This window comes from Lepidochelys olivacea (genome assembly GCF_965140295.1).
Source record: "Lepidochelys olivacea isolate rLepOli2 genome assembly, chromosome: 10".
Classification (NCBI taxonomy): domain Eukaryota; kingdom Metazoa; phylum Chordata; order Testudines; family Cheloniidae; genus Lepidochelys; species Lepidochelys olivacea.
The window spans coordinates 54357672-54365307 of NC_140420.1; positions in this window are offsets into that span (position 1 = coordinate 54357672).

Consider the following 7636-nt stretch of genomic DNA (forward strand, 5'->3'; position numbering starts at 1 on the left):
AGGTCGCGTGCAAAACTTGCTTGACTAATGTTTTTTCCCCCAGAGAAGTAGCAAGCTTTTGAAACTTACCACCTCTGTTTCTTTCATGTAACGAAAAGAAAGTTCCGGAACTGTCCTTGGTCAGGAGAGCAATGTTAGGGCTAGTTCTCTGAACAATAAAAGACCTGGCGTACAGCAAAGAAAGAAAGAAAGAAAGAAAGAAAGAAAGAAAGAAAGAAAGAAGGGACGGTGGTGTTATTCAGAGGGATAGAGAACTATAGAGTCTAGTTAAATTTCCTACCACTGAAGACCTTTGATAAGCAACAGTTATAATTTGACTGCATTCAATGCGATGAATCTGTAGAAGGAAGGATCAGCTTGCTGTGCAATAGGCTTATCTGTATGTATTCCTCATAAGAAAATGTGAATAGATGTGTGCCCTGTCTTCTGTCTCCCGCAAACACACATCCACACGCAGAAAGGAAGCATTTGATCTCCAGTCCGACAATGAAAATTAGGCTGATTTTCAGAGGCTAGCAAATGTACCGCTGTTCTCACATTTGTTGAGTCTCTGCGCACTTTAGATCCATTCCCTCTAACGTCACTAACGTTAGCAAAGCCCCAGTCTCTTCGTCAAACCTCAGTGTTGCAGGAAAAAAAAACATATTAACCTTCTTTAATATTTCATTCGTGGCAGTTCTTTGGATCCGACTCTCTGAAAAGGATTTCCCCGCAGCGATTTCTTTCTTAATGTTTTCCTCTGTCTGTATGACTAGTGATGGTGGAGTCGCACCGCGTTTAGTCAGCTACAGAGGATAGAGTATTTTCTTTGGAGAGTAAAGATTTTACATGGGACTAAAAGACGGTTTGAGTGCCAGAGTTTGTGCTCTGAGTTAGTCGGTGAGAGTCTGCTCCATTTTAACACACGTACGTTTTCTGCCTCAGCAAAGCAGATTAAACAAATCATATAGAAAGGAGAAAAAGAGAACCAGCTACGTCCTTCCGTAGAAAGACCAAATCCGCCAATCTTCCAGTAGGCTTGAGGGATCACGTACACATCTGTAACTTTTCCTTGCCTCCTTTGGTCCTTCAGACCTGTTGATGACACCTTGTCAGCAAGTACAGAGCTCTGCTGAGCTGGCTGTGTAAACTGCTTGTGTATTTCGCGTTATCATCCAGCTATCTGGAGGCAATGTAGATTTTCTAAAGATCTAATGAATAAACAACCAGCAAGTGCTGGCGGTGTAATTTACATTGTTAATGCCTACATGTGTATAATAAATATGCATTTGTATGTCTTCAAATAAACTCTTTTTAGTTTCTAACCTGTGGTGTTTTTTAAAAGCTGTCTTTTGCGAGAAACCAATTTTCTTTTTAGTTTCCTGGCCGGGTGGGAAAGGAACAGACCCACGAACGGGCTTTAAATACAATTTTCAGTCGTGGTGGAGACACTTGGACGCATTGTGGGTATAAAAACAACAGACACGTAGGAACGTTCTAAGGAAACAACAAATAGAGACAAACCTTAGTGGTGTGAGGCTCAGAACTGCTGGGAGACAGGAGCAGACCCTAATTTCTCCGTGAGAATTTGCCAGCGTTTAAATACCCCAACAATTGAAATGTACAATATTAGCTCTTAGTATGAGTTTGGAGAACCATTCAGGCGGAGACTGAGCTTCAAAGACACCAGCTTCCCCTCAAGGAAAAGTTTACAGATGTGGATGCTCCCTCTGCATTCCAGACAAACGATTTCCCCCACACACCTCTGTAGAGGGCATCCCTGACCAGATTTCCTCCACCTAGATGTGTCAAGCCGGCTTTAGTGCTTTGAACTGGGGAGCTTGGTTATTCTGTGCATCGGCTCACAATCTCTAACACCATGCTGCAGTTAGAGGCTACCTATTGAAATCCTTAATTGAAGACAATATGTTCTTTTGCTTCTGGATTCTACAGCTGAAAATCTGCGCACTTTCCACCCATCCCCCGTATTCACCTTGGGAGGAATCAAGATCCCCCCACTCACTTCTCTCAACAAACTAGGTGCCACTTTCTTATACCGCTTGATGGCAAATGTCTCGTTTTCAGCGTGCTAGATTTGGCATACATTATTTTAATTAAGTCTATGGCGATTTACTTTCCTCTGAGATCCATTCCACAGTGCAATTAGGAACGTAGCGGTGCTAGCACATATGAATATTCAGGAGAGTGTCAATTAATTAGCAGACAGAGGAATCTCATTATGATGCTCAAACCCCTTTTAGTGCTAAGCAGAATTAAAGGGGCATTTGCCAATGTGCTGGATTAGTGAATATTTTATTGTGCACTCATTTAACTTCATTATCATAGCACTTACACTACTCTCTGATTTTATTAATTAAATTGCTCATTAATTTGTCCAGAAAGAGGGATAAAAGTTTTATGACACCGCAGCACTTGGGTAGACATCTTGAAAAACAAACTTCTGCACTGCCCTGCTACCCTGTAGGAAAGTAATTTACCACGGTTAGGGAGGAATTTATCAACTCAGTACTTGAGTCTACTTACCTAGCGCTACGTTTCATAAATACTCCTTTGCACATGAGAAGAGGAGTTTACTTCCTGGGAAGTGTATTGCATTTGCACGCTAGTTTGCAGCTATGCAGTAGATACATGTCTGTTTTCTGTAACCGAAGAGAGTAGAGTACAATACAGCAGTTAGTTTTGCTACACCAATAAAAAGGCAATACTGTGAATTTGAAGTACTGGCTACAGTTTCTTCTTTTTTCTTGAAGTCTTTTTATAACACCATAGGCAGCTAGCCCCCCCTCTCCTCCCTCCCGCGTCCGATTAACCCGGTAATTTCTGTACAAAGTGGACCAAGAGAAATTCTATATTGTTTCACAAAGTTTCTGGACAAAATGTTCATTTTGATGTAGCTGTTCTGGACAAAATAAAACCAGATGTTTCTGGAGGACGTGGACAAGACAAGGGGACCCTTGATCTGGCGGTTTAACTAGTGGAATACAGCTTGATAAAACGGTGTATCATACAAAATAAAAAACCTATTGCTGATCAAAAGATACAGACACCAATGTCAGGTTTGCAAGATTGCACTCATTCTTCAATTAGGCAACACTTTAACGCTCGTAATTTTTCCAAGATCATTGTATTAAGAGCAGCTATTTTTTAAATGTCCGGGGGATATTGTGCTTTGCAAAAAACAAACAAAAATCCCTTAGAAATGTTTAATATTAAATATTCATCGGATATAAATTCAATAGCCGGATCATCCGACAGACATAGATGCACAGAAAGCTATAGATAATCAGCCTCTATGCATCTTCACACAAGAGGGAACGACCCAGTGTCATTAGACACTCCAGAGAGGAAAGGGAAACCAGTGGAGATGTGTTTAAAAAGTCACCTTCATTTCAACATCCAGCGCGGAATTTGCCCAAAAAGGTTAGAAAGACAAATATTAAAACTGCCTTCACAAAGGGAGCTGCTAAATAGATCCTAAATTAATATGCATGTAAAATTAATTAGCTGTATTTCGTGACATCAAAATAAGTACCTGGGAAACAAGAACACCTTCTGGGCATTTGGAACCATATGCTGGAATTATGGTTAATTGACTAATTACATAAATTAGGCATTAATTTTACAACACATCAACTATAAAAGATATCTCAATTAATTGTGCATAAATTACAAGGTTAAAGGGGGAGGCGTTGACAACAGAAAATGTCTCACCTCTGGCCCCTTGAAAGGTTGAGCAGGACTAATCTGATGCCCTTTTGGTGACCATTTGTATCTCAAGGGGGGAAGTACCCAGGAGTAGCGAAGTAAAACTGGCTAGAGATGCTGTGGGTGCCCAGATTTTGCCATTGACTCCAGGCAGTCATTAATGCGAGAAGACAAAAAGAGCTAGTTCATTAAAATCAATTACACATCTTAAGATGGATTAGCTTTTGCCAGAAAAAAAACAGCTCTGTAAACCTGCCCCTGATTTTTTGTTTTTTAATGCCAGGAATATTTGTACCTGCTCGTACAAACTACTCGCGTATCTGCCTCCCAAATGGGCAGTGTTTTGTTCTGTTCTGATTTTGCAGTATCTCATGTATATGCTTTTGAGAAAGAGGAGCTTTGGAGATTGGTCAACCACGTGTATTTCCACACAGTGCCTCTGTCTCCAAGTCACAGATAAAACAATTGAAGTAATTGCTCGTAATTGGAAACTCTTCGAAATAAAATCGTAGTCTGCTTTGGGAAAGTGATTCATGTGAGGCTTTTATTTACTTATTTTCAATTTAAAGATATTGAAAATACAAAGAGTACAAACCTTCAGTACAGTCCATATAGCTGCATGTTTCACAATAAAAGATTTCATAATACAATCTTATTGTGCTAATACAATGCTGTGCTATTGGAATGAGGAGACCTTCATTTTCTTTTTTCCCAAAGAAAAGACTTTTAAATCTTCCCCCAAAAATAAATAAACCAAATTCTCTAACCAACACACAGACCCTGTTCCTGCTTTTCTTGGAGTTGGCAAGATTTTGGCCTTTGGTTTCAGTGGCAGCAGGATCAGGTTTCAAGATTAAAAACTCTAACCATATTATTATGAATTGTTGTTGTTATTTATTATATTATTTAGCTTGTAATAGCACAGGGTAGTAACATGTACTAGGCACATTGCAAATTCAGAGACAGACCCAGTCCTTGACCTGAAGAATTTACAATGTAAGACAATTTATGAAAATACAAATATTTTATTTTCTGGAAAGCACAGGACAACATTTCCAATAGTAACAAAATGACAGAGGTCAGTAATCTCTATGGAATGTCACCAGCTGATTGCTGTTTTGCTGGCTTTTGGATATTTTGGAACATACAAACATTTTACCTGGGGTGGGGGCATGTGTTAAAAATACAGGTAGAGTTTTGAGATGGCTGGAATAATATTTTTTTGTTTGAAAGGATAGGTTGGGTGAATTCAAACCGGCAAGGAAGCTCAGAGGACTGAAACAAACCCAGCCCATGAAAATAAGAAATGGAAAGCTTGTCCTAGTGCATTTGGAAGGGAATGGAATTGGATTGATATAGTCTGTGTGTGGGGTGGAGAGAGGGAGAGAGATGAACTGAACATCACAGTAGAAAGGAAGTAGTTAACACTACTCTTCCCCCTTTACTCAGGCAAACCTAGTGAAATCAATGGCAGGACTGACTGAGTAAAGTGTGGGTAAGAAATAGTTACTGGGCCCCCTTGTTCGAACCTTTACAGGACACTTAAGCAAAGATGTCAGAATATTCCACTTTCGTGAATCATTTCTAATGATTGAATACTGCCAAAAGGAGGTCTTTTTCCTATCTCCCTCTCCCCCCCCACCCCATTAGGCCAGACTCTGCTTCACAGCACCACCAAAACAAACAAAGCCTTCCTCTGAAGTTCACAAGATCCTTTCCCCTGTCTGTGGATAAATGCTTGAGACAGGGAGCCCTGGCTGCATTAGTTACAATATATCTTGACTGCTGATGGGATAGAAAACGGATGAAAACCTGCCACATGGTGATCTTTTTATTGAGACAAAATGTTCATTTTAATGTAGCTGTTTTGTGCAGTTGCCAGATGCTGAAAATACTTGAGGGAGATGTTGACAAGTGGATAATTGTCAGCAGAACTAAAACAGACACTTTGTTTACAGTTGAGCATGATTAATTGAGAGTAAATAAAACAGGAGCCCTGTTCATAAACTCACTCTGCATCTCAAGTTCAAAAGAGGCAACACTCTCTAGAAAGGAACGAACTGAACTCATCATTTTCAAGGAAAGGATCATACAACGGGGTCACTAACTTAGCAAGATAATTAAAATGCTCAGTGCAGGGCACAAGCCTCTAGCTTTAAATGTCATGTGGCTTGCTGCTTGCTTCTCTTTTTCTGTCTTAACTGCTGTGTTTCTGGATTCTGGTTTACAGGGTTAGAGCACAAGGAGGAGAATTAGAAACGAATTTAGGATTAAAGGATTTGCAGTGAATGCTGGAAAGTGCCACGCAATTTAGAGAAAATGGAAAAACCACCAGTGACCTGAAATAATAATAAGAGGTAACTCGGCAATAACCTCTCTCTCCAATGCAATTTTCGGATGCTACAGAGGATCACATCCAGTATAGTACTAATAAAGTATAGCACCTGATCAGTAAATATTGTATATTCTCCGCAGTTTTTAATGTAAACCAACATATATGTTTCTAGTAGTTCATACATACCCTGTGTACCAATATATATTTATGCAGAAATGCACAGAAGGTGGTATATTTAAGACCTGAGTGAGTTTTAAGCTGTTTGTGCATCTTAGGCCACGGGTTCTGGGGAGATGAAAGGCAGGGAAGAAGCAAGTCTTAAAATCTCACAATATCTTCATTGTATCTTCACAATATTATAAACTCTTGCCTTTCTTGTGATTTGATCAGCCGTGAATAGTTTAAATGTCAACATTGTTCATTATCGTTATGCTTCAGAGTTAACACAACATACTCATACCTGTAGTTTCAAGATATCTGCAGACATAAGAATGGCCAAACTAGGTCAGAGCAATGGTTAATCTAGCCTAATATCTTGTCTTCTGACAGTGGCCAGTGCCAGGCACTTCGGAGGGAATAACTAGAACGGGCAATCATCAAGTGATCCATCCCCTGTAGTCCATATCCAGCTTCTGGCAGTCATAGGCTAGGGATACCCAGAGCACAGGAATGGCTCCTACACAGATCTACATGTTGGTGCCTATCAACATTGAAATCTGTCTGATAAGTTGGGAGACTTGGGCATGATCAGGGGCTGGTCACTTGGCTTGACTTCCAGACTGTGGTAATTGTGAACTGGGTTTGCCTTGTGTACCAGTTCTTGTCTCAGCCTGGCAAGTTCTTCCTTCTCCCACTCTGCCTCCTGCTGTCTGGCCTCTTCTTGAAGCTTCTCTTTTTCAGTTTCCAACTCAGCTAGTTGCTTTTTGAACTTTTGACGCTCTTTAGCTCTCTGTTGCCAGCTCAAAGCTTTTGGGAACTGTTTTTGGCTTGCTATCCTCCTTTGGTACAAAAAGCTCGTAGTACACAATGGCGTATATGCTTTATAAATAATAATGGTTTGACCTCAAAAGGATCAGATAAACAATCAAAAATTCGGAAGATTATCTAAACCTTTCTGGCCTGGAAATGTCACAAAACAGAATTTTATTAGGGTTTCTCCTTGAAGCCAAAACATTTAAGGCATCTTCTGTACCAACCAGCTACTCGGGCATGTAGGAATATTGCTCGGGCATGTAGGAATGATATCAGGAGGGCCAAATCGCACCTGGAGCTGCAGCTAGCAAGAGATGTCAAGAGTAACAAGAAGGGTTTCTTCAGGTATGTTGGCAACAAGAAGAAAGCCAAGGAAAGTGTGGGCCCCTTACTGAATGAGGGAGGCAACCTAGTGACAGAGGATGTGGAAAAAGCTAATGTACTCAATGCTTTTTTTGCCTCTGTCTTCACTAACAAGGTCAGCTCCCAGACTGCTGCGCTGGGCATCACAAAATGGGGAAGAGATGGCCAGCCCTCTGTGGAGATAGAGGTGGTTAGGGACTATTTAGAAAAGCTGGACATGCACAAGTCCATGGGGCCGGGCGAGTTGCATCCGAGAGTGCT